Consider the following 25,863-nt stretch of genomic DNA (forward strand, 5'->3'; position numbering starts at 1 on the left):
GTGGCAGAGGGGCCTGAGGGCAGAGCTAGCGACGGTAGCCGACTCTTGAGCCTCATCTGCGGCGGAGGTCCGAGTGGAGGCGGAAGCGGTGGGCCCAAGTGGCAGTAGAGGTGGTCGAGGCAGCAGGGGGGCCCGGGAGCGGAGCGGTCAGCGTGGACGTCGGCAGAGGTGTCTGTGTTCTCCCGGGAGAGGAAGCGACAGGAGCCGCAGCCAGTGTAGCAGCAGCCGGGAGCGGATGTCCGTGTCCCGGGGACAGAGTGCGCTGCCCTCAGAGCTCAGGTACTGATACTAAACTAAGCTGCACGTTTGAGACTGTGTTTCTGAATTGTCTAAAACTAACTAAAACTAACTAAAACTATCTAAAAACTATCTAAATTTACAAAATGCCAGGAGCCATGTGCCCGAGGCGCCCACCACAGGCGCCATCTTGGACTAGATCGTAATAGTAATGCAAAATTTTTGGGAAAAGCATAATTAATTCCATATGTAATTGTAAGCATTTGTAATTATGCGCGGATTTACGCGTAATTTTGTGACAAATTTGTCGGTGAATAGCAAAGCCCCCATACATGCTATTGCTACCAAAATTGCTACACATGTTAACCTCTTGCCGACCGCATCACGCCGATGGGCATGGCCGCGGCGGCAGCCCCAGGACCGCCTAATGCCGATTGGCGTAAAGTCCTGGGGCTCTGTTTTGCAGGAGATCGCGCGCGCATCTCCTGCTTGGGGGCGGAGCTCCGCCCCGCCTTCAGTCTCCAAGCGGCTATTGCCGCTCGGGAGACTGTTAGACGGCATGATCGCCGTCTATTTCCATGTACAGCGATGCGATCGGCAGCAGCGCTGTACTGGGGACAGCCTGGGGGACAAGAGAGCAATCGGCTCTCATAGGCAGAAGCCTATGACAGCCGATCGCCATAATTGGCTGGCTGTGGGGAGGGAACATTTTTAAAGAAACAGTTTTTTTTTTAAAGAACGGAACAATAATATTTATTAAAAAATAAATAAACATGGGGGGAGCGAACAGACCCCACCACCAGAGAGCTCTGTTGGTGGAGAGAAAAGGGGGGGGGGGAATCACTTGTGTGCTATGTTGTGTGGCCCTGCAGCTTAGCCTTAAAGCTACAGTGGCCTATTTTACTAAAAATGGCCTGGTCACTAGGGGGGTTTAGCACTGCGGTCCTCAAGAGGTTAAAGAAAACCTGAACTGAAAATTAAAAGTCAAAATAAGCATACACAAGTCATACTTACCTGCTGCGTAGTCCACTCATCAATCTCGTTCTCCTCTCCTGCGTCCCATTTGTCCACTGTGATCAATGGAATTCTCTGTCCTCCATTTTGAAAATGGCCATTACCCCATACCAGCTTTCTGGTCAGCACACAGTTAAACTGTAATGTCGCCCACTTTAGCCATAGGGAAACATGGACACATCAGTTCTCCTCTCAGCTATAACTGACAGCAACTGATATATAACTGACAGCAACTGATATATTTCAGTTCTGACAAAATGTTGTCAGAACCGGAAGGGATCATTGTCAGAAGAAAATGGTGAGCTTCTGAGAGGAACTGATGGCAAGATAACTATGTAATGTTCATTTGAAGTTACCTCATGTGTTTATTTTAAATAATTTTACTCAGTTCAGATTCCCTTTAGAGAGAACTTGAGGTAGGATTTCATTATGTTAGTGGGGCACAGAGGCTGGTTGTGCACACTAACACCAGCCTCTGTTGCCCCATGGTGTGCCTCCAAGACCCCCCTGCGCGCCGCTATACCCCCCGCTGATTGGAGGGAAGTGACGCGGGCGGGTAGCGCCGATACGGAGGAGGCAGGGGAGCGGCACTGACAGACAGCGCTTAGGTAAACATTGTGCTGGCGACACGCTGTGTGTCGCTAGCACTGCGGGGGCTATAGCGGCGAGCAGGGGGGTCTTGGAGGCACACGATGGGGCAACAGAGGCTGGTGTTAGTGTGCACAACCAGCTTCTGTGCCCCACTAGCATAATAAAATCCCACTCGTGTTCTCTTTAAGGAGAATAGTGGGTACAAGTCAAACATTTTTTTCAAAAAGACCTTGTAGTTTTGGAGAAAAAAAATGTAGTTTTAAAAATGCACAGAAAAATGGTTTTTAAACTGTCATTTTTCTGAGATTAAAAAAAAAAATTTTCTTTACATTTTCAAAATCTTTTTCCTTCAAAACTACAAGGTCTTTTTGGAAGATTCTTTTTTTTCTTTGCTATTCACTTCGAAAGTCAGCACAACATGGTGTGTAAATTACGCGTAAATTGATGTATAATTACGAATGGTTATACAAAATCGGTTGAATTAACAATTTGTAATTACGTATAGGCAGAATTGTAAAAATGTATGCAAAATTTTGTGTAATCATAATTAGCTGGTTACGTTCATCACTGGTCTTAATATGGAGCGAAAGGAAATTAGTTCCTATTTATTTTCTCATTAGCAAGCACATTTTGAATATGACCCGTATTTTGGAGAACATAAATTTGCTTTTTTGTGGTTTGTTTTCTTATGTTAATTATCACAAAAATACACTTTTGTGCATATATTTTTGAAATCAAACCTTTTTTTTCATGAGAAAATGGATTTAGTGAATATTTGAGCTCAACGCTACATTTAATGGATCCAGAGCAGGCTCTTGGTATTTACTGCTGTCAGTGTTACCACTGGGACTCCCTAGCACTTCCTATACACCTTCATGACATTAATATAAACCGTGGAAGCCCTAGGACAGGAGGAGATGGAAAGCACTAAAAACTTGATGGGATTTCTAGCTCCTCTCTTTTTCTCCACAGAGAAGCTATTACTTTTTTTTGTCTCGGCCCTGCTTGTAGATATGCAATAAATTCCTGTAAAAATCAACAAATGAAGTACATTTTCCCATTGGGCTTTAAAGGGAAGGAATTATTTTTAAATTGTCAGAGACTATGTTATATGTTCAGCGCTGCAATATACTATATAGATAAAAGACCAAGAAGCATAAAAAATACAGTCCAAAAATTGAAATTTATAAATAAAGTGCTAATTTGTTTCTATAAATGATTCCAATGTAATGATAGACGTATACATGCTGAAGCTTTGGTGCAGTGGTGAGCCTCAGTGATCCTACAAAACATGCAAGTGCCACACCTACAGAAAAAAAATCAGTGCATGTGCCCAAGTTTGGCAGGGTGATTATTGCAAATGCACTTGTTGTTGTCAGTCAGAATACTGTCCTGCTTGACTTTTCCATGTTCTCTCTGTGTTTCTGTGGGTTCTGTTTCAGGCCTCCAGCCCCTGGCTTTAGATTATGACTATTGTGGTGATTAGATTCTGAGCTGTCGACAAGTAGTGACAAAACTATGTTCTATGTAGGGTGCTGTGGAAGAAATCTGTGCTGCATAATGATATAATAACAACCGGGGCGGTAAGTACAGAGGAGAAGCCCCTACAATCGCAGGGGGGTCCAGAGCTGTAAAGGGGCCCTAACTACTACGTCACTCCCTCTGATAAAGGGATCCGTCCTTCAGGGCAGGTATTTTTGTGGCTACACTTGTTGCGGGTGTGAAGATCACAACGTCCACACTTGTTTTATGACCCTTGCAATATGGGCCCCCAGACTGTGAGGGTCACCAAGAGTTGGCAAGGAAAGGGTATGAACATGGGAGGAGCCATGAATTTTAGTTACATCCCTAATAACAACAGCAATAATTTGGCAATCATTGATCTATATAACTTAAACAATAGCAGCACACATCAACAGGAAAAAGAAGTCAAAGCTACTTTATGATCATGTCCTCCGTATAGAAGGTATTTATTTACACATCACTTCAATGCCCAATAATTTTAATCAATGATATTTAAATATGTTTTAGCTTAAATTCTGGTGTTAATAATCAAGAAAAATACATTCTGTCATATTGAATTACACTTTTTAACTATATATTTTTTTTTTGTTTTTCACTGAAAATCTGTTTACTAACATAAGAGGACTTCTGTATTTTTCAATTTTTTCACAACATATTAGTTTCATTTTTTGTGGTCACCTATCATTTCTAGGGAACAATACCTGGCAAGCTAATTTCAGAGTATAAATGAGGAAAAAATGTGCACTTGAAAAGTTATTATACAGTTCCAAGGCGTTGCAGGAATATATACAGATGGAACCATATGAAATCATCCCATCTTTAAAGAGACTCTGTAATGAAAAAAGTCCCCTGGGGGTACTTACCTCAGGAGGGTGAAGCCTCAGGGTCTCAATGAGGCTCCCCCCTCCCCTGTAGCTGCAGGCAATCCAGCACTGGCTCCCCCGAAGCATCCTGTAATCCTGGCTCGACAAGCCTGACAAGGCTTGATATACAGTGTTTACCTTCCCTGGCTCCAGCGGGGGCGCTGTTGCAGCTCTCAGCATGGAGATAGGCGGAAACAGCCAATCTCTGTCAGTCCGCTCTACTATGCAGGCACAGGAGACTTCCGCCTGTGCAGTAGAGCGGACAGACAGCGATCAGCTATTTCTGCCTACCTTTAAGTGGAGAGCCAATACTGCGCCTGTGCTGGAGCGGGGAAGGTAAATATTTACATCCCTGCTATTTGGAGGGGCACAGTGAGACCGCCGTGGGACACCGGAGGACGGGGGAAGATCCGGAGGCTTCCCCACCCGAGGTGAGTACCCCCGGGGGAACTTTTTTTAGTTACAGGTTTTCTTTAAATTCTTACATCTGCTCTGAAGGACTAAAAAGTCGGTGTCATTTAGTTTCAGAAATGAATACTTTGTAAAATATGAAATACATTTTAATGAATTATTAATAGTTTAATTTATATTAATTCGATATATAAAATAAAATAAAAAGTTAACATTAATTAATGAATACATGTATACTGCATACTTCCCCACCTTTTGTTTCCTATTCCTTTAGATTGCAAGCTCGCAAGGGCAGGGCTCTCTACTCCTTTTGTATCTTGGAATTTATTAATCATTTCCTAACTTGCATTCTTTTATACATTTTTTCATCATTAGTGATGAGTGAAAATACAGATATTCTTTTCGTATTACGGTAATTTTTGAAAAATAATGTTAAATTTGACTTTCAAGCAAAAAATTAACTGCGTGTGAAAATAACTACAGAGGAGGTAAATTAATTACAGAGGAGGTAACTTAAGGACTGAAGAGATAAGATAACTCTCTCACTTTGTAGAGGTAAGTATTCTCTTGCCTTATTATCTCCAGCATGATCTTACTGAATTGAGGCCATTGTATTTTCGTGAAAATGTTCTTAAAATTGAAAATGCCATTTTCAATGCAAAAATGACTTAGGCAAAAATTTGCGAGCAACACTGTTCATCATGTTACATTTGTCATTGTAATGACCAATTCTGTATCATTATATACCCCATGTTTCCGTTCTTACTTTGTACAGCACCACAAAACATGTTGGCGCTTTATAAATCAATAATAATAATAATAATAATAATAATAATAATAATAATAATAATAATAATAATAGAATGATACTTTAAAAATAGAAATAACTTGTATTTAGCAGTATGATACAGTACAGAACTTCTTATTGATTTATGTGGAGAAAAAGCTTATTTTAATGTTTTCATTTCTGTAGTAAGTAATTGTAAAATATTTAGGTTTATTTCAAACATGCACAAAAACATTTTCCATACTAAACGTATATAATTTAGTAGAGTTAGGTTTACAGTTTGCGTTATTATTTTATGATGAAGTACTACCAGTGCAGGCAGAGAAATGAAAATAAAAGGGTAACCTGATATTTTGGACAGCTCTGCAAGCCACGGATCCTTGCAGATTGCTACGGTTCACGCAGTGCGCACAAGTCTGATGAAGCAAACACGATTACACGCCGATGTACGGTAAAGTATTGCATTTGTTTGTTTTGGAGCTGGGAAAATCAGGCTTGATAAGTGTCATTACTTTAATGGACAATTTATAATTTCACGTTGAGCCAGACTAAGCAAAACAACTCTGTATATGTTTTCCCTCCTTGATTTCACAAGTCAAGGAACAAATCTTTCTCAAGACCATTTTTGTCAAAAAAGTTTTTTTGCAATATAAAATTGGAACATGGAATTATGTTTTATTGTGGCATTGTTTGTGGCTTGGCACTGTGAAAATAAACTATTCTTTCTTTTTTCTGTGGCAAGTTGACAATTATTTTTATTCATGTTCTGGTGGAGTAGATCCGTAGAGGAAATGGTTTGTGCAAAAAATAGTTCCTAAACTATGCACAAATATATCCAATCAAAGGAAATGTAAAAATACTAATAATAAGGAATTCTCATTTAATTATGTGATTATATAGGTAGTGGAAATAGGAAATATTGAACTAATATTTTAATTATTCTAGCAAAATGTTCACCCCTAATCCAAGCAGTGCTGCTCGTAATGGAAAAATCTACGCTTACGGATCATTACGCGTAATTTTACGCTATTACGCATTACGCAATTACGGTTACGGCGTAGGAAATTATCTACGGTACATCACTGTAATTACGCGTAAACTTACGCAATTACGCGTAAGGATACCGTAATGAAGGCGCTTACACTACGATGTTACGCGTAGTGCCGTAATACCCATTAATGCGTATTTTTTGACGCATGCGGACGATATGTACGCAATAGCCGTCAATGTGACAGTTATTGCGTACATATCATTCGTATGCGTCAAAACGTACGCTTATACTGAAGGGCGGGAGAAGATACTATTGGTTGCTTAGGTTGTTGACTGATTGGCTACTCTTAGAAAATGGGAGATTTTACGTTAGTAATTACGCGTAAAATTACGCGTAAGTGTTCGTAAAATTACGCATGCCTAGCAATTACGGTAGACAGTGTAATTACGATACCACTTACGGTCTTATGCGTAAATAATTACGCGTAAGACCGTAAGTTACGCGTAACGCTTACGCGTAAATTTACATTGAATTACGATGCGTAATTACGCTCATGCGTAATTTCGGCCCAGCACTGAATCCAAGTAGCCTTTTTACCCTTATTGCATCTTATTGCACTATAGTGCTATTGAAGTTATCAGTAATGTTAAAGTGTACCTAAGACAAAATTAATTACCGTAAAGCATTTATATTTACGTGGGGCTTCAGCCGCTTTTAGGCCTCCAGCTCCCTCACTTTCCTCCTGGGCAGCTCTGATCGTCCGCTGGTGGGCCCTGTCTCTTCTTCCAGTTGGCTCAGTGGTGCTGTACTGTGCATCGTGTTTCTATTGCCTGGAGCGTTCTGCACCTGCACAGTAGTACTGAGACCGGGCCAGCCAGTTGATGAGTGGCCAGGAGGGAGTCAATGGCCTGGAGTAGTCTGAAGGAAGCCCCGGGTAAGTATAATTGTTTTAATAATTTTTATCTCAGGTTTCCTTTAAAGGGGTACTACGGTGAAAAATTGTAAAATTTAAAATATGTGCAAACATAGACAAATAAGAAGTACGTTTTTTCCAGAGTAAAATAAGCCATAAATTACTTTTCTCCTATGTTGTTGTCACTTGCAGTAGGTAGTAGAAACCTGACAGAAGTGACAGGTTTTGGACTAGTCCATCTCTTTATAGGGGATTCTCAGCAAGGCTTTTATTCTTGACTAGTAAAAAGGCCCACCCGTTAAAAAATGGGCGCTGGGTCACAGCCGCTATCCCCCGCAACGCGCGCACATACGCATCCCGCTTGCTTGTTCCCCACCACTGTCTGAAGTATATGCACACAGGGAGCTGCTTGCTTGGCAGTTGGAAAAATCTGTTATTTTCCACAATGCAATGAGAACCTCTGTGAACCACACACAGCAAACTGTCAGATGTGTCCTAACTGCCCTGGCTGCGCACATGCTCAGTACAAAAAAGCCAGGGACACACAACCATTTAGTTGATGACGCAGGGACACTTGCGTTTAATTGTATAGGATAAAGATATTCCCTAAAAAAGATGATGCAATAATGCTGGCCAGCTTCCCTGCTCGCTACTCAGTTTTTTGGCAGTTGGACAGAGCAACTGCCATTCACTAAGTGCTTTTGAAAATAAATAAATCCTTGAGAATCCCCTATGAAGAGATGGGCTAGTCCAAAACCTGTAGCTTCTGTTAGATTTCTACTACCTACTGTAAGTGACAGCAACATAGGAGAAAAGTCATTTATAGCTCATTTTCTCTGGAAAAAATGTACTATTTATTTGTATGTGTTTACACATATTTTAAATTTTACAATTTTTCGCCATAGTGCCCCTTTAAATAGTCATGTTAGTCAGAGCAAACAGCTAACTCACTGAGAAAAATACAATTTAAGGCAACCTGGAATAACCATCCCTAAACTGAGCTAGGGAGTTTTCTCAACATTTAATTACACATATACAGTGTCATCTTTACATTGTTATGTCACTCATTAAACTACATTCTCTAATCAAATTTAATACAGCAACTCAAACAGTCAACAAGTCTCTTGACTTTATGAAAAGGTTATTGTACGTAATTATGCAAACTCAACTCAATCTAGATATCGTGGTGCCTGAGTTTAACTGGTATTAAACTCCCTGAACTAAAATGTAGGTGCCTACTCTAAAGTACATATGATAGCATTCCATGAGTAGAAATTATTGCTTTAAATGCAGAAAACAGTACAAGTATTTACTGCTTTGCTAATTGGCAACTATAATCAGGGACGTAGCTACAAATCACTGGGTCCCCCTGCAAAACTTTGGATGGGACCCCCTTCCCCTGCACACTGAATAGGGACAGTCTACAAATCTCTGTCTACAAAACTTTGTATGATTCGTTACCAGTGGCTGAGTAGATGCAGTCATTAGAACAATTGTGCAGAGAGCAGAAAGTTTTTTCTCTCTCCTTGTCCTTAGTAGAGATGTCGCGAACCTCCGATTTTCGGTTCGCGAACCCCGTTCGCGAACCTTCGCGGAAGGTTTGGTTCGCCAAAAAGATCGCGAACCGCAATAGACTTCAATGGGGATGCGAACTTTGAAAAATAGAAAAAATTATGCTGGCCACAAAAGTGATGGAAAAGATGTTTCAAGGGGTCTAACACCTGGAGGGGGGCATGGCAGAGTGGGATACATGCCAAAGTCCCGGGGAAAAATCTGGATGTGACGCAAAGCAGCGTTTTAAGGGCAGAAATGACATTGAATGCTAAATTGCAGGCCTAAAGTGCTTAAAAACATCTTGCATGTGCATACATCAATCAGGGAGTGTAATTAGAGTTCTGCTTCACACTGACGCACCAAACTCACTGTGTAACACACCGCAAACAGCTGTTTGCGTAGTGACGGCCATGCTGGACTGGTGCGCACCTAGTGTTGGGCGAACAGTGTTCGCCACTGTTCGGGTTCTGCAGAACATCACCCTGTTCGGGTGATGTTCGAGTTCGGCCGAACACCTGATGGTGTTCGGCCTTTTAAGTTCGGGTTCGCCCCGAACTACTGAATGGCCGCCGAACAGGGCCGAACAGGGCCCCTGTTCGGCCGAACAGGGCCCTGTTCGCCCGAACATGCCGCAATACGGCCTCCCTATGGGGTCGCAGGCATAAGGGGGGAGCATGCCCCGATCGCGGGGGGGGGGGGGGGCGGAAATTCCCCCCACCCCCTCCGCTAGCGCTCCCCCCTCTGCCCGCTTCCCTATAAAAAAAGTTTAAGGCAAGTTAAATAGTACTTGGTGGCTGGCCTGGCACTGGCAGTGGAGTGAGGAGGAGGAGGAGTCCGAGTAGCAGAGTGACGCGTTGAGGCCGGGCAGCGGGCGGTTCAGCGGTAGTACCCTTGTGGTACTTCCACCCTTTCTCTGACCTCACGTCCTCTACGTGATGACGCATACGAGGGTACGCGTGACGCGTACCCTCGTATGCAGAGGACGTGAGGTCAGAGAAAGGGCGGAAGTACCACAAGGGTACTACCACTGAACCGCCCACTGCCCGGCCTCAACGCGTCACTCTGCTACTCGGACTCCTCCTCCTCCTCACTCCACTGCCAGTGCCAGGCCAGCCACCAAGTACTATTTAACTTGCCTTAAACTTTTTTATGGGGAAGCGGGCAGAGGGGGGAGCACTAGCGGAGGGGGTGGGGGGAATTTCCGACCCCCCCCGCGATCGGGGCATGCTCCCCCCTTATGCCTGCGACCCCATAGGGCCCCAAAAATGGGCATGTTCGGGGATCCTATTGACTTTCATTGAGTTCGGCGTTCGGGCCGAACATGCCGAACATCTGGCCCATGTTCGGCCTGTTCGGCCCGAACCCGAACATCCAGGTGTTCGCCCAACACTATGCGCACCATGGCCAGAGTGTAGGCCGTGGCGGTTTTTAAGCCCATATGGTCGTCGGGCTGTGGTAGCTCAATGATAGAACAACAGTGACTGTCCAGCTGATCAAATTTGGTCTGTCCACAATGAAGCAACAACCTTATTATCTTCTTGTATGTAGGTAGGCATAGGTAGGTGTCCCAGTAGTTAGCTAGGCATAGGTAGGAGTCCCAGTATGGGTAGGTAGGCATAGGTAGGAGTCCCAGTATAGGTAGGTAGGCATAGGTAGGTGTCCCAGTAGTTAGCTAGGCATAGGTAGGAGACCCAGTATAGGTAGGTAGGCATAGGTAGGTGTCCCAGTAGTTAGCTAGGCATAGGTAGGAGACCCAGTATAGGTAGGTAGGCATAGGTAGGTGTCCCAGTAGTTAGCTAGGCATAGGTAGGAGTCCTAGTATAGGTAGGTAGGCATAGGTAGAAGTCCCAGTATAGGTAGGTAGGCATAGGTAGGTGCCTCAGTAGTTAGCTAGACATAGATAGGAGACCCAGTAGTTAGCTAGGCATAGGTAGGAGACCCAGTATAGGTAGGTCTCCTAGTATAGGTAGGTAGGTAGGTGTCCCCGTATAGGTAAGTAGGTGCCCCAGTAGTTAGGTAGGCATAGGTAGGTGTCCCAGTATAGATAGTTAGGAAGGGCCTGGCTGGCACAGTAATAACAATTACCAAGGTCCAGCTGCAACAGATAGGGCTGTATAATTCAGTGAGCAACACACACAAAAAACACACATCAGGAAAACATTAGAGCTCTCAAAAGAGCTGTTGAGGGGTGCTATTTTAGCAATAACAATCAGCCAGGAGCAAGCCAAGAGCCTAACTAATCTTTCCCTAGGAGAACAAGTCTGCAGCAGCTGTCCCTAGTCTGTCTCTAGCAGGCACACGAGTGGGTGTAATGGCCGGTGTAATGGCCGGCAAATCTGCCTTATATATGGGGGGGGGGGCTCCAGGGCTTAGTGTAGCCTGAATGGCTACAATGTGCCTGCTGACTGTGATGCATAGCCTATGCAAAGTTAAGGAAAGGTGGGGGGGAAAGGCTGCGCATCCCTGCGGAAGTTCGATCCCATAATGCATAATGCACTATGAGGGTCAACTTTGACCTTATGCAGCATAAGGTCAAAGTTGACCCTCATAGTGCATTATGCATTATGGGATCGAACTTCCGCAGGGATGCGCAGCCTTCCCCCCCCCCCCACCTTTCCTTAACTTTGTAACTATGTAGCTGTCAGGTTAGCTGCTCCCAACCCCTCCTCCTGAGTTTCCTGTTTGCATGATAAGTAGTAGCAGATTTGCATATGATTTGCATCTGAATTGAATGCGAAGTGTGTAGAAAGTCTATATAGGTGCTACACACTGAGCTGGTGGTCATTTCAGATGCAGCCTTAGTGGTATGCGCTGGCGTTCTCCTCGCTGTTCTACCAAATGTAAGTTACACATTTTTTTTTGCTTAGCTGCTCCCGAGGTTTTAAATTTAGGTTAGGTCACTTGCCCGGAGGTCTGCCTCACCGTGGCGCAAGTGTCTAGTATAATATACTTTGCATGCAAACCATATTGGAAGCTAAAGTACCTCCTAGTTTAATAAATGTTAGCACTTGTCTTGGATGCATGGCATGCATTTTTCAGTCTGGCAGAGGCAGTGTATGCCTGTGCGATTAACCATTCAATTGCAGCATGTGTTTAGGGATGTGCAGCCTTTCCCCCCACCTTTCCTTAACTTTGTAACTATGTAGCTGTCAGGTTAGCTGCTCCCAGCCTCTCCTCCTGAGTTTCCTGTTTGCATGATAAGTAGTAGCAGATTTGCATATGATTTGCATCTGAATTGAATGTAAAGTGTGCAGAAAGTCTATATAGGTGCTACACACTGAGCTGGTGGTCATTTCAGATGCAGCCTTAGTGGTATGCGCTGGCGTTCTCCTCGCCGAACTGCCGCAAAAGTTTGCTTGGTCCAGGCGAACGCTAACACCCAAAGTTCGCCTGGAACCGTTCGCCGACGAACCGTTCGCTACATCTCTAGTCCTTAGCTCTAATGGTGGCCATACATAGTACAACTTTTTCATACAATCTTACCATTTCTATGTAGTATAAGGGTAAATTAAGTGAATATACTGAAAGTATAATTTAGGCAGTACCCTTATATTACATAAAAATGGTAAGATTGAATGAAAAAAAATTGTACCATGTATGGCCGCCATCAGTCTCTCAGGACAAGCCCCCCCTTCGGCTGCATCCCTTGCATTGACAATTACACTAGGAGTGTGGTAGGATTAGATTGTGTGCTCCTATGAGGACAGTCAGTGACATGACTATGTACTCTGTAATTTGCTACAGAACCTGTCAGTGCTATATAAATACATAATAATATGGTAGGACATTACACTAGAAGTGTGGTAGGATTCGATTGTGCACTCCTATGAGGACAGTCAGTGACATGACTATGTACTCTGTAATGTGCTGCAGAAAATCATGATGTCAGTGGTATAATAATAATATGGTAGGACATTAGGACTACTATGACTATGGTAGTGATTAGATTGTGAGCTCCTCCAAGATCAGTGGTGGTGGGTCAGGTCTGGCTGGAGGCCTCTGGCTCACTCAGGCATGGTGGTGGTGTGCTGCCTGGGCTCAGACAGCCTGTCTGGTGGTTTGGTGGGCAGTGGAAAGGGAGGGGGGTTGCTGGTGTGTCTGGGAGTGAGGAGGGGTGTCGAAGTAGCCAGTAGGCTGGCCAAAAACATACAAAAGTCAATCATGTTGCAAATATGGCTGGCAATATTTATATTGTTTTTAATAAGCAAGCAAATAGCAATGCTTTAATACATCCTCCTATTCTGACTGTCAACCCCCCCCCCCCCCCACCCAAGCAGGCTGCTGTCCTAGCAGGACCAAAAGAATTTAAGGGGGGGAGGGGGGCAGTCAGAATAGGAGGATTAATTGCATTGCTTGGCTTGCTTATTAAAAGTCAATATAAGTATTGCCTGCCATATTCCAGTCCAGTGTCCAGTCCACTAGGGAATGGATCTCATGATCTTTTCCTGGCTGGGGGGGGGGCAGGGCCCAGGCTGGACTGTATATATTTTTTCAAATGAGTCAGTCGGGCAGTCGGCGGCTGGCTGGCCTGGTGCTGGAGACAGTGAGTGGTGCTGTGCACTTACTAGCTGTCTCGCTCGGTGGTGGGTGGCTGTGGCTTGCTGGCTGCGGCTGGCTCTGGCTGCGACCACTCACACTGTGCTGGCTCCCTGCTCCCAGCGTCGTCGGCTCCTCCCCCGTCACCCAGGCAGAGCGAAAGGCTTGGGACTGCCTGTTTTCCGCTCTGTGCAGCGTTCCACTGCAATCATGGGCGCTGCGCAGCGGTGCGCCGACATGTGACGTGTGACGTCACTGGGAGAGGGAGATGGAGATTGGGCCGGAAGACGGCAGCCCGGCGCAGCGGAAATAAGAGTAAAAGAAAATAAAAAATAAGCACACTGCAGTGGCGCCCTTAGGGACCCAGCGCCCGGGGGCACATGACCCACCCCGTCCACCCCAAGCTACGTGTCTGACTTAGAGCTCTGATGACATGGCGGCTGGCTGGCCTGGTGCTGTCGGCGGCTGGCTGGCCTGGTGCTAGAGACAGTGAGTCTTGCTGTGCACTTACTAGCTGTCTGGCTTGGTGGTAGGTGGCTGTGGCTTGCTGTCTACGGCTGGCTGCGATCACTCACACTGTGCTGGCTCCCTGCTCCCAGCGTCGTTGGCTCCTCCCTTGGGACTGCCTGTTTTCCTCTCTGCGCAGCGTTCCACTGCAATCATAGACGCTGCGCAGCGGTGCGCCGACATGTGACGTGTGACGTCACTGGGAAAGGGAGATGGAGATTGGGCTGGAAGACGGCGGCCCAGCGCGGCGGAAATAAAAGTAAAAATAAATAAAAAATAAGCACACTGTGGTGGCGCCCCTAGGGACCCAGCGCCCGGGGGCACATGACCCACCCCGCCCACCCCAAGCTACGCCTCTGACTTAGCTCTGATGACATGGGAGGGGCTGCTCTGCTGAGAAAGAAGCTCTGAAACAGACAAGTGTGGCTGTTGTGTGATCTGTGTGCACTGTGCAGTCAGTGCAGTTTCATTCCTATGAGAGTCACTTCCTACAGGCAGCCACACAGCATACCAGAATAATGAAAGCACATGTCTTGTTGGGGGCCTCATGAATGCTGAATTTGTCTTGTTGAGGGCCTCAAGATTGCTGAATTTGTCTTGCTGGGGGTCTCATGATTGCTGAATTTGCCTTGTTCAGCATTTAGCAATCATGAGGCCCGCAACAAGACAAATTAAAGGGTGCTAACACAGAAAAGTTAGCACGCCTAAAAGCTTTGGACGTGCAAACTAGGGTGCTAAGTAGTTTGCACGTCTAAAGCTGTTACTGGTCACACGCAAAGTTTAGCGCTGTGCGGTGCACGCAAAACCTCACACCGGTGCACGCAAAACGTCGCACCGTCCACGTAAGCGTACTTTGCATACGGACGATGCGACGTCGCAGCCCTAACCTTTGCGCACGCAAATGCTTGCAAATGCTTATTCGCGAGTGAAGCAGCTGTTTTCACGTCCTAAGTGCCTTTTCACTGGCGTGCTAACACTTACCACCCTTTTTAATCAAGGCCCAGGAGTTCAATGGCTCAGTATTGATGGTCAATGGGGCAAATAAATAAATACGAGTGTAATGAATATCACAAGGGTAGGTTGCAAACCTTGCAACCACTGTCTGTGCCTGCGGGAAAAAACTGTCTCCACTCAATATCCCTGGTCTAAAAGACAGTGTATACCATTTATGGCTAGCTGCACCAGGTAAGGATTATGATTTTAATTTTAGACTAGCTAGGGTTCACTGTTGGATATGTTTCACTGTTGAATATGCTTCACCATTACATTAGTTTGAGGTTTTAACCCTTTTTTCTTTTTTTGGACAATTTTCATTGTTTGAACATGCTTCACTTTTTGATATGTTTCACTGCTAGATTAGTGGTTAGTTTCTCTCCTGTTGGGGCACGTCACCGCCGTAGGAGAGTCTATTAGGGATAATTTGTGCACAACTTATGCTGAAGCTAACGCCCCCTTTACTGTACCTGTTTTGAATGCAAGGTGTGTAATCTGCCCGTTAGTCGAGCTCTGCATACTTGTGCAGGTAGTCAATTCAGGTGCAGCGTCTGTTTGGAAGCGCTGACATTTCCTTCTGCTGTACAATATCCCTGGTCTGTTGGTGGTTGGTCACTCTTCTTGATTAGTGGTAAGCAAGGATGAGCGGCGTACAGGGCCGGATTTGTACTCTTTACCGCCCTAGGCCACTGTCACCAGCCGCCCCCCTTCAGTATAGGTACCGAGATGACCCCTCCCCCTTCTTTCTAGTATAGGTAGCCAGATGACTCCTCCCCCCTTCCCTCTAGTATATGTAGCCAGATGACCCCTCCCCCTTTCACTCCAGTATAGGTAGTCAGATGACTGCCTTAATCCCTCCTTTTCCCACACCCCCACCTTTTTAGGATAGGTAGCCAGCTCGCCTTCACACCGCAGCAGCCATCAGTGTCACTCATTTCTCCACTCATCTCCAGTGCAGAAGCTTCCTCTTCCCCAAGTCCATAGCCGCTGGCCACAATGCAAGCGTGCACAGAGAGCAAGGTGGCTGCTGCGCAGGAGGCTAGCAGCAGAGTACTACTGCCAGGCACTCACCTGAACTCCCTGCATAGCAGCATTTGCAAGCTTGCAAATGCTGCACCAGTTTAGCCTGCTGCTTTGGTGCCCCTGCTTCTGTGGTGCCCTAGGCCATGGCCTAGGTGGCCTTGGCCTAAATCCAGCCCTGGCGGCGTATTAAAAACGGATGAAATCCGAATGAGTTTGATTCGGATTTCATCCAGATAATTAATGCACCTGAGCGGATGTGCAAGGCGGGGGGGGTAAACTTATCCAGCAGGCATCTTCTTTAATCCATCACATGGCACCTTCCACACTGCGTTCCAAGCGTTGGTCACGTGACTACAAATACTTTCTTCTTCCAGGTTGAAGGAGGAAGTGTAGTAGTCACGTGGCGCGGCCTGAAACGCAGCATGGGACGCACCATGGGACGAGTAAAAAAGATGGCTGCTTGGTAAATTTAACCGAACCTCGCACACCCGCTCAGGTGTTTTAGTTACCTGGATGAAATCCGAATAAAGCCCATTTGGATTTCATCCGGTGAGCATCACTGGTGGTGAGGACTCCAATGAGTCCTCATGACTAAGAACCCCTTAGGGTATGGACTATGCTAAAAACACTGGTGGAAGGCGCCTCCATCAGTGTCATTAACACTTGTTTTATTACCCTTGCAAGATGGGCTCCCAGGCTGTGAGGATCACCAAGGGGAGGCAAGGGAAAGGTGTGATTATGGTTGGCCCATGACTTATAGTTACACCCCTGCTTTGTACCTACAAAAAACTGGGTAAAAAAGTTTTGGGCTGCATGTACACTTTAATAGCTCCAAGAGGTTAACAAACTCCTTGTCCTGCCTTGTGCTACTATGAATATGTATTGACAGAGAGTGAGGACCCCCTCCCCATGACACCTCTTAGAAAGCTCACATGGATGCCAGGCAGTGGCTCTATCTTTTTATTTACATATATGGAAAAAGCAGCTTTAACATAAGCTCGGCTTGAACAATTTACTTTAAAACACACCTTGAAGATCACTTAAGACCTCACACCGACCCGTGTGACTGCTCTGTTTAATCCTGGTATCTTGTCTACACTAAACACGGCAACCTCATTTAAATTCCTGCTGTGTTTTTGAGACAAAAAGTGTTTCCATAAAGAAGCCGATGGATTTTTATTATTAAACAATGATCTCACCTCCTCCTTTAATCTACGCTGTGCTGTTCTAATTGTCCTACCTATATACAGAGAGCACTTTTCCTGCATAAACAACATCTTGCGGGGAACATGCAAGGAGCATATTAATCTTGTAGAGTTTTTTTCTCCCTTTTTTCCCATACCGTATTTACAATTTGCCCAGATAAAAACCAGGTAGAGAGCAAAGAGTCTACAATTACCGAAAGGAGGTTGCAAGGGATTTATGAAGATCACATTTTCCCCATATGTTGGAATATGCAGTCAAAGAGGAGGGACTTTCTTAGTTTTGCTGCTGTCAGATGATAAAATTTAGTATGGGATTATGCACAGCTACATATGGGATTCGCAATTGAGTTATAGAGTCCGAGAACGAGTATCAGGATGTTATAAAGGACTTTTAAACTCTATTTATTCTAATGTATACAGTCACCATAACTTTATTGGGTATTCCATATTGCTACTCCAGGCAGCAAATCCTACCTCATACTTTTTATTTATTTAAAGGGATACTGTAGGGGGGGTCGGGGGAAAATGAGTTGAACTTACACAGGGCTTCTAATGGTCCCCCACAGACATCCTGTGCCCGCGCAGCCACTCACCGATGCTCCGGCCCCGCCTCCAGTTCACTTCTGGAATTTCTGACTTTAAAGTCAGAAAACCACTGTGCTTGCGTTGCCGTGTCCTCGATCCCGCTGATGTCACCAGGAGCGTACTGCGCAGGCACAGACCATACTGGGCTTCTGCTATACACTCCTGGTGACATCGGCGGGAGCGAGGACACGGCAACGCAGGCGCAGTGGTTTTCTGACTTTAAAGTCAGAAATTACAGAAGTGAACTGGAGGCGGGGCCGGAGCATCGGTGAGTGGCTGCGCCAACACAGGATGTCTGCGGGGGACCATTAGAAGCCCCTGGTAAGTTCAGCTCATTTTCCCCCGACCCCCCTACAGTATCCCTTTAAGTATTTATATAGTGCCGACATACTGTATTACACAGCGCTGTACAAAGTATATATTGTCTTCTCACTAACTGTCACTCAGAGGGGCTCAAAATCGAGTCCCTACCATAGTCACATGTCTATGTATGTATCGTGTAGTGCATGTATCAAAGCTTAGGGCCAATTTGTAGGGGAAGCCAATTAACTTATCTGTATGTTTTTTGGATGTGAGAGGAAACCAGAGTGCCCGGAGGAAACCCACACAGACACGGGGAGAACATACAAACTCCTTCCAGATGTGGACCTGGCAGAGAAAACAGAGGAATGCAAAAACAAATAGTTAGTAAGGCAATTGAAAGAGGCCATCGATGTGAAATAGCAACATCTATCCTTAAACAGAGGAGAGAGCCTTTAGCAATGTTTATCATCACCATACAACCCTGATTTATTGTTCTTACCCATATCTTGTAAGGACAAAAGAAAACAGAAAAATGCTCACATTGTGTGGCAGTTTAAAGGGGCTGCCCAAGTGAACACATCTCACCTGAATGGGTGGGCTGTTTACTTGGAATAGCTGTTGTACGCGTGTGTCCCTCTTAGTTCACATTGCACGCGTTGCCGTCCGTGTTTCGGGAATGCGTGTGGAAGGCAGAAACGCATGACATCAGAAGTGCATAGACTGCACTGTCTGATGTTCACACTGCATGAGTTCTGGACCAGTGCGAATCGGGAACGCACGCTGCACGCATTCTTTCCTAAAACGCGCTGCTGACCCATTCACTACAGTGAATGGGTATCAGCCATGCAACGCATGCAAACGCAGATGGCATGCGTTCGTGTGCGTTGCATACCGATCGCACGGCCTCCGCGTTTGGTAATATGAACGGGGCCTTAGTGACCAGGGATCAGGCTCTGGCAATCCAACAGCAGGCAGAGATGACTTGTGTATGTGTAAGGTTGGTTGTCCCAAATAACGTTCCTGCTGCACTCGTGTCCCTGGATGTGCAAGGCTAGAATTTGTGTATGCAGACAATCAGTGACAATTGGTAAGGTTTTAATCTAATGTTTATTAAACCAATTTAATAATCATTACATTAAAGAGTAACTGTCAGGCTGCAGAAGCTAATTTAAACCTCTATTCTCCTGTGTTAAACAGTTTAGAAGGAAGCCATAAAGCAATTAGTGAAGATAAAAATCTCAGTTACCTTTGATGTGTGCTTATCAGAAAGGCTGTTATAGAACCATAAGGACGCAAGCCGCATACTAAACTGCAAAGCATTCTGGGGCCCTCCCCTCGGCTGCTAATGAGACGGTACAGGAGCTTCTAATCAGTCCAGCGCGTAGCACTGATAAATCTCGGGCAGAGTACACTGCAGGAGTCAGCTATTGTTCCTAGCCACATGGCTCATTAATATTCACTGCACACTGTGTTGTTCAAGTAGGAGCTTATCTGTGATCAGGAAGCAGGCAGGACATGACGACACATTTGACAGAAAAACATGGAGCCTGCCATGAGCTGTCAGGAGCATCTATCTCTGCATATACTATATACAAATTCTGTGAAATCCAAACGTGGACAGTGAAATGCATATGTAATGTAAGTACAGCCAATCTTTAGCTACTGATATATGTGTTTATTTTCTCTGAGACCTTATACCTAACAGCTCCTCTTTAAGACGTAATGAATTGTCACTGATTGTCTGCATGCACTATACATATAACTGTCTGAGTATTCCCATTACCTCGTTACAATTAAAAAATTGTTGCTAAGTTAAAGCAATGCTTTTTTATTATTTGACTGCAGCTGTATTTAAGTTCAGTTCATTATTCTTTGTCAAGATTAGTCAAGATTATAGATGTCTGAGAAACTACTGATTCTAAATTTATTCCAGGCTCATAAAGGGGAAATGAACTGATTTACATGGCTCTGCCCACTGTCTTGAAGAAATGCATTATGGGTGCTGAATTTCAAATAAGGGGTAAGTGGCCATGGGCACTGCAGTTACGTTCTGTTTTATGGGGATGGTTTAATGTACCGAAACATAGAATGACTTAAACGATATAGATAATCAATGAAGATAATTCCACTTTACATGCAGATTTCATGCAAGCTCTATGAAGATTGGAACTGGATCTCAGTGACCATCTCTACTCAACGGTTTTGCGTGTTTTTTGCATGAAAAGGGGTACAGCAGAACAAATGTATATTAAAGTCTACTGGCAAGTGGAAGCCTTGCATTCTGGCAGCGCTCAATCCGTAAGGCCCATACACACGTCCGTTTTTTACAAACGACTGGTCGTTTGAACGACCCGTCGTTCAGTCGTTCGCCCGTTAAATCGGGCATGTGTACAGACTGTCGTTCGCGTGCTAAGAGTGAGTTTGAGCGATCTGCCCGGCGGATCGCTCAAACTCACTCTTATCACACGAACGACAGTCTGTACGCACGCCCGATTTAGCGAGTGAACGACTGAACGGCGGGTCGTTCAAACGACCCGTCGTTCGCAAAAAACGGACGTGTGTATGGGCCTTAAGGCAGGAGATTGCAGGACATGGCTTCACAATTTCACCTATCAGATGCTCTCTGCAGATAACATGAAGAGCTGCTTTCCTACTATATGCGGCTCATAACGTAGTTTACAATTGTGAAGACCATTTGAAAATACTTTCCTTTTCTGTGTTAAACAGGACCTTTGCAGCTAAAATATGTGCTTTGAAAGTTTTAAGCAACCCAATTAATGATACTAACAACAGGCTCTCTAGGTGCGTATATATAAAGAAGGTGCTTGTTAAAAAAGGAGTTGGAGATAGCCGCTAGTAGGGTATCATTAAAATAACAGATATTCTACTACTTAATTACGATAGTGTGAGAAAGCGCGGAAGAGCCGCCGCCATAAGCCAGCGGCAGGCGGCTCTTTCCGCGCATAGGGACACTGCACACGGAGAGGCAGCTGCCTCCTCTCAGTATGAGGCGGCTGTCTCCGTGCAGGGCTAAGCGGAGCGCGGAAAAACCGCCGCGTTGGACGCGGCGGTTAGCGCGCATACCCCCGCTGCGGAGGCACCGCAGAGCGGGGCTGGTGTGGCTGGGACACGTAGTCCCTCTGGAGTTAGAGTGATGCGCGCGCGCACACTCAGGCAGGCTTTATGTGGCAGCCAGAGGTAGTCAGCTGACCAGGCTGGTCAGCTGACTCTGGTTCCACTCCTCATTGGTCCAGCACTTAGGGAGGTGCTGGAGAGGTGCCTGTGTATATATACTGCAGGCTGTTCAGTTGCTGATTGTCTGGCGTTGCGATCACATATGTGGGAGCACCCAGATCCGTAGTCAGATCCGCAAGTGTTCCGGGACCAGCTGGAGCTGTAATCCTACACTTAGCTAGTTTCTGTTGATAGCTTAAAGTACTAGTTTGATTGTAATTATCTGATATGACCGTTTGCCTGCCTGACTATCCTTCTGAGCTCTGATCCTGTACTTCGATATTTCTGATACTCTGTTGCCGAACCCCGGCTCGTCCTTAGACTCTGTTTTTGCCACCTGATCTTGTACCTCGATATTTCTGATACCCTGTTGCCGAACCCTGCTTGTGCCTTAGACTCCGCCTCTGCCTACTGTTTCTGTACTTTCTCTGTCCGTGTGTTACGACCTAGCTTGCCCGACCTCAAGAACCGACCTTATTGTTAGAGGCGGTTCCCCGTCCTGTTAGTGACACTTCTTTCAGAGTGTCACTTTCAGACAAACCTTCCTATTTTTCAGCCTGACTCCTCCCGTCTTGGAGAGTCCAGGCCTACGGAAGGAATACGTGCAGTACTACTGACTGCGCTGAGGCTTTTCCCTCAAATTGTTACTGTTACACCAAATCACTACACTCTACCCAGGTGAACAGAGGTTAGCTGGTATATCGGATTATCGGTGATACTGCAGATCACTTATAATCTGGTATACATCTGTATTCCCAGTGATACTGCAGATCACCGGTAATCAGATCCTCTCTGTGCTTCACCGATCGTTACAGATAGTAGAATATCGATAATTATCTTTACTGATATTTTACTATGACCTAACCATCCCTACTCTCACACAGAATCCTCCCTCTACCGATGCCTAACCCCAAGACCCCCCCCCCCCCGGTGGTGCCTAACCTTACTCCCCTTGGTGATGCCTAACCTTAACTCCATGACCCTGGTGATGCCTAAACTTAATCCCCCCAGTAATGCCTAACCTTAACCACACGCCCCTGGTGGTGCCTAACCTTAACCTGCTCCACCGGTACCTAACCTAAACCCACCCTTCCTGGTGCTTAACCCTTTAGGATGCGTACATACAGTTGGCAATCATTGAGATTTTTTTTTAGCAAAATTGAGACGAGCCTTAATGTTCTTTTTGCTTAAAAGTGGTTTGCGCCTTGGATATCTGCCATGCAGGCCATTTTTGCCCAGTCTCTTTTTTATGGTGGAGTCGTGAACACTGACATTAATTGAGGCAAGTGAGGCCTGCAGTTCTTTAGATGTTGTCCTGGGGTCTTTTGTGGCCTCTCGGATGAGTTTTCTCTGCGCTCTTGGGGTAATTTTGGTCGGCCGGCCACTCCTGGGGAGGTTCATCACTGTTCCATGTTTTTGCCATTTGTGGATAATGGCTCTTGCTGTGGTTCGCTGGAGTCCCAAAGCTTTAGAAATGGCTTTATAACCTTTACCAGAATGATAGATCTCAATTACTTTTGTTTTCTCATTTGTTCCTGAATTTCTTTGGATCTTGGCATGATGTCTAGCTTTTGAGGTGCTTTTGGTCTACTTCTCTGTGTCAGATAGCTCCTATTTAAGTGATTTCTTGACTGAACAGGTGTGGCAGTAATCAGGCCTGGGGGTGACTACAGAAATTGAACTCAGGTGTGATAAACCACAGTTAAGTTATTTTTTAACAAGGGGGGCAATCACTTTTTCACACAGGGCCATGTAGATTTGGAGTTTTTTTTCTCACTAAATAATAAAACCGTCATTTAAAACTGCATTTTGTGTTCAATTATGTTATCTCTGACTAATAGTTAACGGTTTTTGATGAGCAGAAACATTTAAGTGTGACAAACATGCAAAAGAATAAGAAATCAGGAAGGGGGCAAATAGTTTTTCACACCACTGTATACCCTAGCCGCCGGTGAGTTGGGCGCAGGGTGAGCTGAATGACTGCTCTCCTTGCTGCCAAACTCTGCGGGGGCATTAAATACTATTCCCACTCCGAGTTGAAGCAACTCGGTGGGAGGTGTACTTCAGAGTCTGGCAATCGCTCGATCTCCGAATTACTCTTGCTCAGGGTGCGCATCATAGCATTGCTGCTATGACTGCGCCCAGTTTTGGTGCTCGGCACTGAGCGCTGGGCACCGAGATTACCTGCTTTGCTAAGGACCCCCCACACTCCTAATGCTAAAGACCCCTACCTCCTAACCCTAATCCTGCCAAAGGCGGCAATGGTAAAAGCCTCAGTTAGCATCTATAAGTGGTTAATAGCGGCTATAAATTTCTAAGCAGCGGGTATAAGTGGCTATAATGGTAAATAGCGGCTATAATCTTCAGGAGCCTCATGGTGCCCAAATTACCGTTTATAGCCACTATTCACAGCTTTTAACATTGCCACCTATGGTTGGCGCTGATTTGTTGCGTTCTCACCTGTCTGGACAGCATGTTCCTTCTTTCTTCCTTCAGCATCCTTCCGTTTTTATCCCTGTGGCGTCTCTGTCCTTGTGACCTGAAGGTAGAAATGAGGAGTTAATGCACACTGGGCCCTGACCCTTGTGAGATGGGCCCCAAAGCCATGAGGGGCACCAAGGGAAGGCAAGGAGCTCCATCAAAGTTTCGCTGGGGAACCCATGATTTGTAGTTATGCCACTGGGAGGGGGCAATGTTAATTTTTGCCCAGGGCCATATTTTATCTAGAATCAGCCCTGACACTGTGGTCATATTTCATCGGTGGGCAGCTGTCTCTAAAGATTTCTGGACCTCCAAACTAAACTGTTGAGTAGAATTTTGACATTCAACACCAACTTCTGTTGGTTCCTACAAAAAGTTTATCATTGCTAAAGTGTAAAAGTTCAGACCACCTTTTGCGAATTTGTGTGAGAAGTACAGAGTTTAATTGAGTTTGCTTACTGCAGTTTGCTAAATCAAGATTCAACATAAACTTACAGAGAGATGAAGTCATTTCTGTAAAAGTTTGAAATCATTCCCATCTGTGTCATTAGACACACCATTTGTATGTTTAGTAGAGCCGGGGGAAGACTAATTACTTCACATGTAACTACAGCTAAGTAATGTTTTCTGTGTAGGAAATGAAAAAGGTAAATATAAAGTAAATCTACCCAGAGGGAGAGAAGAAAAGGAATATAAATGCTAATAAATTATGAGGGCTGACATGAATGCAGTCAATCTACCTCTGCAGAATAGATGTGTTCTTTAAATAGGTTGGATGAAGAAGAATACTGTGATTACTGCTTGATTTCCAGGGATTAAAAAAAAATCCATAGTAGCAAGCCAACCCCCTGTGAAACTTTACTGGGGGCCCCAATGTTCAAACCCCTTCCCTTGCCTCCCCTTGGTGCCCTTCACGGGAGGCCCATCTCACACAAGGGTCGCAAAACAAGTGTTTTACTATCATGATCTTCACACCCATAACAAGTATAGTCCCCTGTATAGGAGGAAGGGAAGGTTGGTAGTTGGGGCCTCCCACAGCTCTGGATTCCCTTGTGAATAGGTAGGGCCTATTCTTCTCAAATTACACCCCTGGCTTACTTTCTGCATCCAGCTCAACATCACAATGTCCATGGAAGTGTGTCCACACCCATTGGCGAAGCTAAGGAGCTATGGCCACAGGGTAAGTTTTACATTGGGCCCCCCCAAGCACTCTTTACATAACAATTGATATGGCACACCAAAACCTGCCGAAGACAACTACAGTGTCAGAGGTGTAAGAAGGGGATGGAGGACAGTTTGTTAATAATTACTACCATTCAAAGCATCTATAGAAATGATTATTATCCAGCGCTGCATAATATGTTGGCGCTTTATACATACAATAAATAAATACAGTAAATAAATAAATTATTACCAGCACAGGACTAATAAAGAGCTAATACTGTGGTTGAGGAGACGTACTCTGGTTCAAGGGCCCTGGTGCTGTCACAACCTCTGCACCCCCTATTACTACTCCACTGTCCACACCTTCATAACTGCAGAACATGTTCCATCAGTTCTTCTAAAGCACAGTATACTTGGTGATCTATTTTTTTTAATAGTAAAAAATCACATGTGGTGGTTTGGGGATGGTGTATTGGCACCAAACTAAAATGAATTTGGTTTTACTGTTGCTTGTATGGACAGTTAGCCTCCATCTTGTAGCCAATACATTCAACCATGGTCCCTTCTTGGACCAAACTATCTACTCCAACATGAACCCAGCAACAAGGTGCCAGTGTAAATTCTAATGTAGACATCACACCAAAAAGTGTTAATTCCAGTCATACCTTTAATGACTAACTGTACAGTTAGTCATTAAAGGTATCACTGGAATCAACACTTGTTGGTTTGATGTTTGCATTTCTGCTCCTCGACTAACACCAGAACATACTTCAGTGGAAATTCTACTGTCCCACTCCTGGCTTCAAAGTATAGAGTCCTTGCAAAAAACTCTCCACCTCCTGGCCAGAATGGATACCTTGCCTTCTCTGTAACACCAAACTGCAGAGACTGGATATACACAATATACTGTGTTACAACAATAAATCATGAAACTGAAGACACATTTT

General features: G+C 45.0%; 1 long non-coding RNA gene across 2 annotated transcripts in view; it reads left to right on the plus strand.

Moving 5' to 3' along the window:
- Nucleotides 1–18,317: 18,317 nt before the first annotated feature.
- The window catches only part of LOC137558954 (uncharacterized), a 92,601-nt gene continuing 85,055 nt past the window's right edge, over nucleotides 18,318–25,863 (plus strand). For both annotated transcript variants that reach the window (XR_011029743.1, XR_011029741.1), the window contains exons 1-2: nucleotides 18,318–18,417; nucleotides 19,971–20,057. This is a non-coding gene — a long non-coding RNA (uncharacterized lncRNA). The remainder of the gene's footprint in view (nucleotides 18,418–19,970; nucleotides 20,058–25,863) is intronic.

Source organism: Hyperolius riggenbachi, chromosome 1 (genome assembly GCF_040937935.1).
Source record: "Hyperolius riggenbachi isolate aHypRig1 chromosome 1, aHypRig1.pri, whole genome shotgun sequence".
NCBI classification, from domain to species: Eukaryota; Metazoa; Chordata; class Amphibia; order Anura; family Hyperoliidae; genus Hyperolius; species Hyperolius riggenbachi.